Genomic DNA, 11,507 nt, shown 5'->3' with positions numbered 1-11,507 from the left:
GACTCGGCTTACAATTGACTCCAAATGTTTCATGTTTAACATGTGTAACAAGAAAAGAAAACAATATACAAATATTTGTTAATTAGATTGAATAAAAAAAAAAAAATGTATATATATATATATATATATATATATATAATGAATTAAATATATATATACATAGAATGTATAATGAATATATATATATATATATATATATATATATATATATATATATAATGAATTAAATTATATACTTACATTGATTATTAATATTCTACTTTTAAATGAATATAAATAAATACACTACCAGTAAAACGTTTGGGGAGACCTTCTTATTCAGTGGTTTTTCTTGATTTTTAACATTTTCCACATATATTCATTGTATATTAATACTGAAATTATGACAGAACAAATATGGAATTATGTAGTCAACAAAAATGTTAAATAACCTAAAATATGTTGTATTTTCTGTGTAGTTCATCTGTTTTGATGACAGATTTGCACACTTTTTGCAGTCGCTCAGTCATTCTCACAAGGTGTGGAGTTCGTGTTGGCTGCTTTTCCTTCGCTCTCCAGTTTAATTCATCCCAAGACATTTCAATTGGATTTAGATTGGGTGATTGTGGAGGCCAGGTCATCTGATGCAGTACTCTATCACTCTTCTTGGTTAAATATATATTATATTACCTAGATGTGTGTGTCAGTGGAAACCACACATTCAGAAACCGTTTTGTGTTTGTTCACCCTCTCCACGTGTAACGAAGACACGGCGGTCAAAACCAGAAAATCTCACATTTGCACCTATCAGACCGTTCCTTGTGTCCATTTCTTGTGTTTCTTGGCCCAAGCAAGTTTCTTCTGCTTGTTGTTCTTCTGAAGTAATGGTTTCTTTGCCGCAATTCGACCATGAAGGCCTGACTCACATAGCGTGCTCTGAACAGTGGATGTTAAAATTTGTCAGCCTCTTGATCTTCAAGAAGCATTTATGTAGGCTGTATTCTTGGGTGCTGTCAATAGGTGGATTCTGAGGCTGGTAATTCTAATACACTGTACTATAAATGTAATAAACTATACTGTATTGTAAATATAGCTACTTTAGACACTAAATATAAAACACATTCAGGGTTAACACTTTTTTATTTACTACGTAATTTATGTTCTATCACTCTTAATCCTGGTCCTGAGGACCTCTGCTCTGCACATTTTGTATGTCTCCCTTTTCTGACAAACTCATTTCAGTTCATGGAGTTCTTTCCTAATGGCTTCTTAATGATAATCTGAATCAGGTGTGTTTTATGCAAAATGTGCAGAGCAGGGCGTCCCCAGGACCAGGAATCAGAGCCACTGCTCTTCAGTATGAATGTACAGTCGTGGCCAAAAGTTTTGAGAATGACACAAATATTAGTTTTCACAAAGTTTGCTGCTCAACTGCTTATAGATCTTTGTTTCAGTTGTTCCTGTGATGTACTGAAGTATAATTACAAGCACTTCATAAGCCTTTTATCGACAATTACATGACATTTATGCAAAGAGTCAGTATTTGCAGTGTTGGCCCTTCTTTTTCAGGACCTCTGCAATTCGACTGGGCATGCTCTCAATCAACTTCTGGGCCAAATCCTGACTGATAGCAACCCATTCTTTCATAATCACTTCTTGGAGTTTGTCAGAATTAGTGGGTTTTTGTTTGTCCACCCGCCTCTTGAGGATTGACCTCAAGTTTTAAGATCTGGGGAGTTTCCAGGCCATGGACCCAAAATGTCAACGTTTTGGTCCCCAAGCCACTTGGTTATCACTTTTGCCTTATGGCACGGTGCTCCATCGTGCTGGAAAATGCGTTGTTCTTCACCAAACTGTTGTTGGATTGTTGGAAGAAGTTGCTGTTGGAGGGTGTTTTGGTACCATTCTTTATTCATGGCTGTGTTTTTGGGCAAAATTGTGAGTGAGCCCACTCCCTTGGATGAGAAGCAACCCCACACATGAATGGTCTCAGGATGCTTTACTGTTGGCATGACACAGGACTGGTGGTAGCGCTCACCTTTTCTTCTCCGGACAAGCCTTTTTCCAGATGCCCCAAACAATCAGAAAGAGGCTTCATAAGAGAATATGACTTTGCCCCAGTCCTCAGCAGTCCATTCGCCATACTTTTAGCAGAAGATCAATCTGTTGCTGATGTTTTTTTTTGGAGAGAAGTGGCTTCTTTGCTGCCCTTCTTGACACCAGGCCATCTTCCAAAAGTCTTGGCCTCACTGTGCGTGCAGATGCGCTCACACCTGCCTGCTGCCATTCCTGAGCAAGCTCTGCACTGGTGGCACTCCGATCCCGCAGCTGAATCCTCAGTTTAAGTTAATTTTCATGGCAAAGAAGGACTATGCAATTCATCTGATCACTCTTCATAACATTCTGGAGTATATGCAAATTGCTATTATAAAAACTTAAGCAGCAACTTTTCCAATTTCCAATATTTATGTAATTCTCAAAACTTTTGGCCACGACTGTACAATGTTGACAAGAATAAACAAAAATAATAAAAAAAACACTGAAGGGGAAGGTGTGTCCAAACTTTTGACTGGTAGTGTACATTTCAATACAAACTTTAGAATATATAAAGACAGCAGTGTCCAAACTCTGTCCTGGAGGCCCACTGTCCTCCAGAGTTTAGCCTTAGCAAACCCACCTGTAAGTTTCGATAAGTTTAGTATACCTAGCCTAGCAAGACCTTGAATAGCTAGGTTTGTTGTGTTGGAGCTGAACTCTGCAAGACAGTGGCCCTTCAGGATCAGGATTGGACACCCCTGTATAAAGCTTTTAAACTTGTTAAAATTGAATATTTCCTTTTAAAGGGATCCCTGGGTATAAAGAGCTATTTCTACCGCAACACAACTCGGAATCCACAACTCGAAAAATAAAATACTGATACAATGATCACAGCTACTGAAAGAGCTCACAGGTGGCAATGGATATAATTGTAGGCTTAAAGGAGTAGTTCACTTCAGAACCAAAGTTTACAGATAATGTACTCACCCCATTGTCATCCAAGATGTTCATGTCTTTCTTTCTTCACTCCTAAAGAAATGATGCTTTTTGAGGATTTCTCTCCATATAATGGACTTCTATGGTGCCCCTGAGTTTGAAGTCATGCTTTGGCAGAAGCAAGTTCTGTACTTGCTTGTAGCTGTAGCAGCAATAATCCACAACTACAGCAATAACCAACAACAGCAGCAATTCAGCAGCAGCATCGTAGCAGATCTATTCCGCCAAGACCAAATATATTGACATTGTCATATCCATTACCATGCTAAACTTTTCAGAGAGTTCGGAACTTTTCAGAGAGTCTTTCAGAAAAGACAGGGGAAGATGCCTATGGACGAATAAAACTCTCTTAAGACCTGCAGCCATTGAAGAAGTTTCTCAGCACGGATTTCACTGGATATCCGGGTGTGTTTAGACTCTTTGTTGGGAAAATCGATGGTAGAGCATTTGGTTTAAGCCTACGCTTATATGCATTGCCACCTGTAAACTCTGTGACCGCACCAGGATTTGTGGACTAGGGGGTCTCGAAATCGAGTAAAATACTTACATTAAGAATTAACTCTGGATCAAACCCTGAGTTGGCAGAGAATAAATGAGATGTGTTAGATGATGTGAGGTGACATCCAAAATGTGCACTAGTTGGGGATCCCTGGACAGGTTTCAAAAGCACTGCTCTAGAAAGTCAAGCACTTTTGCCACCACCCCTCCCCCACCACTGGTTCTCTATCCCAAAATAGCCACTGTTAAAGGAATGTAAGAATGTAAGACTCCAATAGGGCCATTTATATAGCATGTGTTGGGGAGATGATGTGATTCATCTAAAATAACAAAATAGCTTATACTGTTTTCCTCTTATATTTTTCTTCTTCTATTTCTTGGTAAGAAAAGATATTGATGCTTTCCCAGCCTTCCAACAGCACTTCTATTATAGTGCTTCTCAAAGCACAAGCAGCTGGATCAAAAGTATTATTATTATGGGCAGAATGTAACAGTAAATTAAATGTTTTTACTGTGGTACATTTTAAGAATTTTGAACCATTCGTTACTGTTTTGTATACATAATTCATAATTATTCAAATGCATTTTGTTTTATTGACCACAATATTATTGTTGATAATTGTTGAGAGAGGGGCATTTTGATTAATTTTGGAAAAACGGCAGGGGCTTGATCCCCCAAAGCACACCCCTCTCCATGTGCCTGAATAATAATAAATATACCGTAGCTGCAAGCAGCAATTACGGGGCCAAGCACTAGGCAGGGGAAGCATCAGACAAAGTGCAGCAATGAGTAATTGAAGCTATTTTAAGGTGATTTTAGTCAAAATGGGTGAAAAACAACCACTAGTAATACGATTTAATTGGTTATCACTTTCGACTACAAGGTGGCACTGTCTCAAAACGTTTTTGAATGCTTTCAGGTCATGGTCTCAATGGTACATACAAAGTTTTGTAATTATACAGCAATGCATTGGTAAAAATGTAACATTTTATATCATAATACTCTATTGTAGTCAATGGAAAATTTATGTTTTGTTCAATTATAGCGCCACCAAGAGGCACAATCCCACCTAATTTTGTGTGTGTCCTTAGAGTGTGCCCATACATATGTGTGTGAAATTTGGTGAAAATATCTCATTTTGTTTTGGAGTTATAGACATTTTTATACATGAACAGAGGAAAAAATGGCCGACAGTTGACTTGCTTGCATTTTTATACCACTTACTATTATTAATATAAATTTTGGCAATTGGGCATTAGTGTTGACCTGGCACACTATGTTTCTGAATTTCCTACAGTGGTTTTGTGTCGATCGGAGTAATGGTTTCTAAGATATTGGCAAATGTTTTTTAAGCTCTAAAATGCAACATTGCACAAACAATAAGGTAAAACTTGGCATGTTTGGTATTGTTGGACTCTGCAAGGATTCAGGAGTCTAAAAAGTCGACCACACCCAAAGTTTATATTTGTCTACAGTGATAAACAATTTTGTGGCAAAGGGGAAAAAAGAAAGCTAAATGTACCATTATTAGTCACATGTAATGTGCCGTCAGGCCTGTGATGGTTGATGTGTGACTGGGCTGGTGCTAGAGTTTTCCGTACGGAATAAAATGTCTCACTAGGGATGTGGTTCCTGTGGTTTCACAGACAGTGTTTCCCTCACTTTCTCATTCACAGACTTCAGTTGGTTTCACTGAGACCGGAGGCTGGTTTAAAATTATCTCCATACATATTCACATGGTTAAGAAAAACAATAATGTCATTCACACAACTAGGCTGGGAGTCAGGCAATCTTGAGTTAGGAATGAAAAAAAGAACAATACACAGTGAAAGAAAATAAATAAAACATGCAAGTAAAAGACAGAATGAGAGCAATGAAAAGTAAATAAGGTAGATGGAGGGTGGAAATAAAACTTTGAGGTTGGGTAAGGCCATATTCTACAATGAGACTCAAGTGTTTAAATCTGCATTTTAGCCTGGGCCCAGCTGAACACTGTTCACTCTGCTTATCTTATGAAAATGGAATTCTCCTCCATGGGCAAAGGCATCTGAAACATTTATAGTGTGGGGTTAGTGGTTCAGTGGTGCAGTTCTTGGCTCTATTTCATAAGGGTATATTTTCATTAGTTAAAGAGACAGTTCAACCACAAAAGAAAATACTGACATTACTCACTGACCCTCATGTCACTCCAAACACATATGATTTTTGAAAGTTGCTGCAGTTTGTCATACAACAAGGGCATATAGTCATAAGTCTTGGCAAGTCCATGTGTTCTCCACATACTATCTCCCCTCTATGTAGAATGTTATCTCTACAGTGTCCTTTTCCTTGTACAGGGAAAATAGCAATTACCCAGTGAAAACTCTGGGTCTGCATTGCTGTTTGTTTTTGATTTAAAAAAAAAAAAAACTCAAGAAAAGGTCAAGACATGCCTAAGGTGAACCATTCCATCTGTGAGTTCAAGCCCCTGCAATACAGGGACTATAGTTAACTTACTATAGGCATTGGGAGGGTTACAACATGGCATGAGTGCAATTGCTACTAGGCACACAGCAAACAGCATCTGCACCACCAAAACTGTATTGGAATAGAAACCCCGAAAGGCAAAACGCTGAGTGAGTAACAGATAAGAAAACATTTTGTTTACTGCGGTAACCTCCATTCCCTGATGAAGAGAACAGGATGTTGTGTCCCTTCTGCCACAAGACTGCCTCCTGAAATGGCCGAGATCTCGTCTCCTCTGCACAAACCTGAATGAGTGGAGCATGCTATCTCTTTTTATACATGCATGTATGAGAGATGCAGGTGCAAATTCCACTCACCAATTCTCATTGTCACTACATCAACATGCTTTCTTTTACTTCACTTGGATGGCCAGGTGCATGTGCATTGCTAACCTGGGGAACACATGGCACCAGGATCCACTATGGGAGGAAGGCAAGCTGGCAGAGGCAGTGTGATGCTTTGGACAATGTTCTGCTGGAAAACCGGCCATGTCCTGACATCCATGTGGATGTTACTTTGACATGTACCACCTACACTCTTACAAATAAAGGTACTTCACGGTGCCATAGAAGAACCTTTTTTGTCTAAATGGTTCGTCTTAAAGAAACATAAAGAACCTTTAACATCTGAAGAACCTCTCTGTTTCACAAAAGGTTCTTTGTGGCGAAAGAAGGTTCTTCAGATTATAAAAAGGTAAGAAAGAGATTGTTCTTTAAAGAACCTTTGACTGAATGGTTCTTTGTGGAACCAAAAATGGTTCTTCTATGGCATCGCTGTGGGGAACCTTTTAAAGTACCTTTATTTTTAAGAGTGTACATAAGCATTGTTGTAGAGTATGTACACCCTTTCTTGGAAACGTAATTACCCTGTGACTGTGGCCTCTTTCAGAAGGATAATGCGCCCTGCTAGAAAGCAAAAATGGTTCAGGAATGGTTTGAGGAGCACAACAAAGATCTCAATCCAATGGAGGATCTGTGGGATGTGCTGAACAAGTCCACTCCATGAAGGCTCCACCTCGCAACTTACAGGACTTAAAGGATCTGCTGCTAATATTTGGTGCGAGATAACAACAATAGCACACCTTCAGTGGAGTCCATGCCTCAACGAGTCAGGGCTGTTTTGGGAGCAAAGTGAGAACCAACACAACCAAAATCATTAAGAAGTGCTATGGCTTGATTCAAAGTAGGTGCAGCTGTATAAATAAATATGTCCTCATCATATAAATGTAACTCTGCCTTATACTAGATCGTTTACAAAATTGAAAATACTGATACTCATTTGGTTGTTTCAGTGAGATCTTAAGTGAGTAAGTTATTAAACCAGTTCAAACCCTTTTCTCTCTGCAAAGTCTATGCAATAACAGTTTAAGATCTACAGAGTCGAATGGTTCAGACAAACTAACAAATAAAGCTGGACAGGGCTGTTTCCTATCAAATGATTTTATGATGGAATGACCTGATCTAAAATCTGAATTCACTTATGCTGAGAAAAAATAGTCTTTTAATTGATTTCTCACAAGCGACTCCAAAACATTTGGAAATGGGACGATACCCTGCTGAAAAAAACAGCATATGCTGGTTAAGTATGTTTTGGTGCTGGGATGCTGGTTTTAGCTGTTTTATGCTGGTCCTTTGCTGGTTTATGCTGGTCATGTTGCTGGCAAGGACCAGCATAAACCAGCAAAGGACCAGCATAAACCATCAAAGGACCAGCATAAACCAGCATAAAACAGCTAAAACAAGCATCCCAGCACCAAAACATACTTAACCAGCATATACTGTTTTTTCAGTAGGGTAGTTATTCACTTTAGAGGGTTATCCTTTAATTGCCAGTTTCCAGTTATGTGGGATGGGATAAGAAGCTAATCTCAAGATAGAGGCAATAGGTTCTGCAGTTTTCACTGATGTGTGTGTAAAGGAAGAATGCAAAAACAGGTCTTTTAATGAATCCAAATAGGTAAAGTACGGCAGGTGAACACACATCAAAATAACCTTGTGATCGGAAAAAGAAACACTGAACAGAGAACAACTAATGTAGACAGGGTAATCAGACAGACAGGTGTGGGTGATAACTTATAAAGACAGGAACAACCAAAAATGGGCATAAGAGGGAGAAACCAACATGAACAGTCCAGGGGGTGTGGCAATGAGCAAAACCAACACAGACAGTCCAACGGGGCGTGACATTACTCCCCCTCCCGGAAGGCGCGACCTCGCGCCGTGGAAAAGAGGACATGGATGGACGGAGGGGAGTAGCTTCTTACTGGGCAGCCGGAGACGGAAGTTCCAGGTGGACAACCAGACACAGACAGTCGAATGGGGTGTGACAGCAGTAAAGTCCATTATATTTTTACTTATTGTTTATTTATTTTCTGCTTTATCAGGTTTGCCTGATTTTTCATAGTCTAAGTTCAGAAGTATTGAGCGGCTGAAAAAAGTGAAAAAGAAGTGATGTCAGAACTACCAGTATGCATATTTAATTCTATTAAATTTGGCTATATTTACAGTAAATGTGAAACTGCATTATCAGTAAGGCAGAGAACAGTAGTAGACTGGATCGTATGTCTGATCACAGACCCATCAGTTGTCCCTGGCCTTTAAATTTTTAATGGAATTCTGTGTCCAGTGCAATGCCAGATGCCAATTTTCGCCTTGCATTACATTCACTGTGGGCCAACCTACCCGACACCAGCTGTGATCCACACTACAGATCTGGGTCATAGAGGAACTAGTTTAAAAAGCTAAAAATATGGTTATAGCCTAAAAAAATACACTATTTGAAATTATATTTAAAATTAATTATAAATGCCTATTGCCCAAGACACTGTAATAGGATAAAATGTAATATAACTAACCAAAAATTTATTCAAATTGAATCTTTTTTTTTTTCTGTTTAAATTGTTTAATCAGGCCCATTAGCTTTTACTCCACCTTGTCCCAACAGATGGATAGTTGGGCTTTTCCACAAGTACAATCACTGCATCTGTGTCCATGTGGATGCACATGAGCGCTCACAATCAATAAACTACTATTTCAAACTGTGACCTACAAAAACTCCAAACATCTGTGCTTTAGCTGACAAACAATAACAAAAGAAACAGTGAAGGGAGAAGAATATAGAGACCGAGGTAGAAGTATCTTCATTATTTTAAGATTAATGTTCTGTTAAATACATACATTTTCTGTGGTATCAATTATTGTGATTTGAAAAGCAGAACCCTGTCATGTTGATTTGTATGACATGATTATTTGAAACATGTAAGAGTGTGTGACAATGAAATAGAAAGGCAAAAAAGAGTGGGAGTGTGTGTGTGTGTGTGTGTGTGTGTGTGTGTGTGTGTGTGTGTGTGTGTGTGTGTGTGTAAGGTAAGACAGTTTGTAGTGTATGTGGCTCATGTATTTATAGTATCAGTAAATGAGGCCTGTGTCAGTATCCCTGCTAGACTTTGATTATCAGAGAGAAATGTCTTGATGACGAACTTCTAATAAACCAGATTCACCACAATCTTTCAAAGCATATTTGTGTGCAAATCAGCTATTTTTTTAGTCTGCAACATGATTCCTGGTTTGCAGTTTGTGTTTGTCCAGAATAATATAATAATAAACCAATATACAAACAAAATACAAACAAATAGTTTTGCTTTTGGACTTTTCATTACATTGAGTGCATCAATATACTTTAATTTTTGTATGTTTGTTTGTTTGTTTTTGCTCTAAACAACTTCAACAGATGCATCTGACCAAATCATTATCTGCCACCATTCTGCAAGTAATAAAGATTTTCTGTTCACTAATACACATTTATTATTAGTTGCTAAAGTTGTGTTTGAAAATCTTTTTATAGTATAATAGCAGCTAGTGAAATGTCTTTTTGATTAAATAGGGCTTGGCCAACTATTCAATGTTGCTTTTCTGCCACCAACTGGATGGAGAGTGAAGTGAAAAAGGAAAAACAAATCCATGCAAAATTGAACAAATCTTTAAAATTTTTTAAATATGGTCAGTTGCATATGAATACCTGTGTAAATGTATGAGCTCAAGATCATTTTGAAGTAAATACAACTTAAATATCCCCTAAAACTTAAAATCTACTAATCATAATAGATAAACTTTACAGAGAAACAAAAAAAAATGCACTTACAAAGTTTGTAGAAAAAGGGAGTAAAATGGGGTGAAAATAATGAAATTGAGAGTAAACTGATTTCCTATTGCCGCTGTATGTTTAGAGAGATTCACTTTTAAAACATTTATGCATGGGGCTAGCTGAGGAAAACATTTGTAATAATAAAATTTAATGTGGGAGAAATCATATCTTTGTCAAATATGCAAACTGGATGTAGAAACTGGTGAACAATTGTTCTATGATTTGGAAAGTGTAATGATTGTTTAAATTTTAATCTGTTAATTTTTAATTTTTTATTGATTTAATTTTATTTTTAGACAAAATACATTTTCCTAAAGCTTTAAAGTCAAGAGAACAGTGCCTTGCAAAAGTATTCATACCCCTTCATTTTTTTCACGTTTTATGTTGCTGCCTTATGTTAAATGGTTTTAAATTAGTTTTTCCCCCACAACAATCTACACTCCATGCACCATAATGACAAAGAAAAAAAAGAACTGTTACGACTTCATACATTTATTTAAAAAAAATAAAAATAAACTGAAATAAGTACATTGCATAAGTATTCATACCCTTACCTAATACTTAGCTGAAACACCTTCACAGCCTCAAGTCTTTTTGGGTATGATGCAACAATATTTGCACATCAACATTTGGCAATCATCTGCCATTCTTCACCTCACCTCTTCACCTGTAAAGCTCTTTCAGCTTGAATGGGGTCTGGCAGACATTTTTTAGGTTTCGATTGGGTTAAGCCCAGGTTCTGGCTGGTCCACTCAAGGACATTTACAGAATTGTACAGAGGCCATTCTTGATGTGTGCTTAGGGTCATTGTCCTGTTGGAAGGTAAACCTTCTGCCCAGTCTGAGGTTCTGATGCTCTGGACTGGGTTTTCATTAAAGGAACACTCCACTTTTTTTGGAAATAGGCTCATTCTCCAACTCCCCCCGAGTTAATAAGTTGGGTTTTACCGTTTTTAAATCCATTCAGCCGTTCTCCTGTTCTGGCGATATCACTTTTAGCATAGCTTAGCATAGATCATTGAATCCTATTAGACCAATAGCATCACCTTCAAAAATGACCAACGAGTTTCCATATTTGTTGTATTTCCAACTTCACTCTTCTGTAGTTATATCGTGTACTAAGAGCGGTGGAAATGCAAAGCTGCGAGTTTCTAGGCTGATAAGATTAGGAACTACTTCCATTCCGGCGTAATAGTCAAGAAAGTTTGCTGCCGTAATATGGCCGAAGCAGGCGGAGTATTATCAGAAATTAGTTCCCAGCTAGTTTAGCATTTGCACATGTGCTGCGTGGTATTACTGCTCCTGCTCCGGCCTTATTACGGCAGCAAACTTCCTTGACTATTACGCCG

The sequence above is a fragment of the Garra rufa genome, chromosome 5, assembly GCF_049309525.1.
Source record: "Garra rufa chromosome 5, GarRuf1.0, whole genome shotgun sequence".
Classification (NCBI taxonomy): domain Eukaryota; kingdom Metazoa; phylum Chordata; class Actinopteri; order Cypriniformes; family Cyprinidae; genus Garra; species Garra rufa.
The sequence above is the reverse complement of the archived record's forward strand: the minus strand, read 5'-3'. Positions refer to the sequence as shown.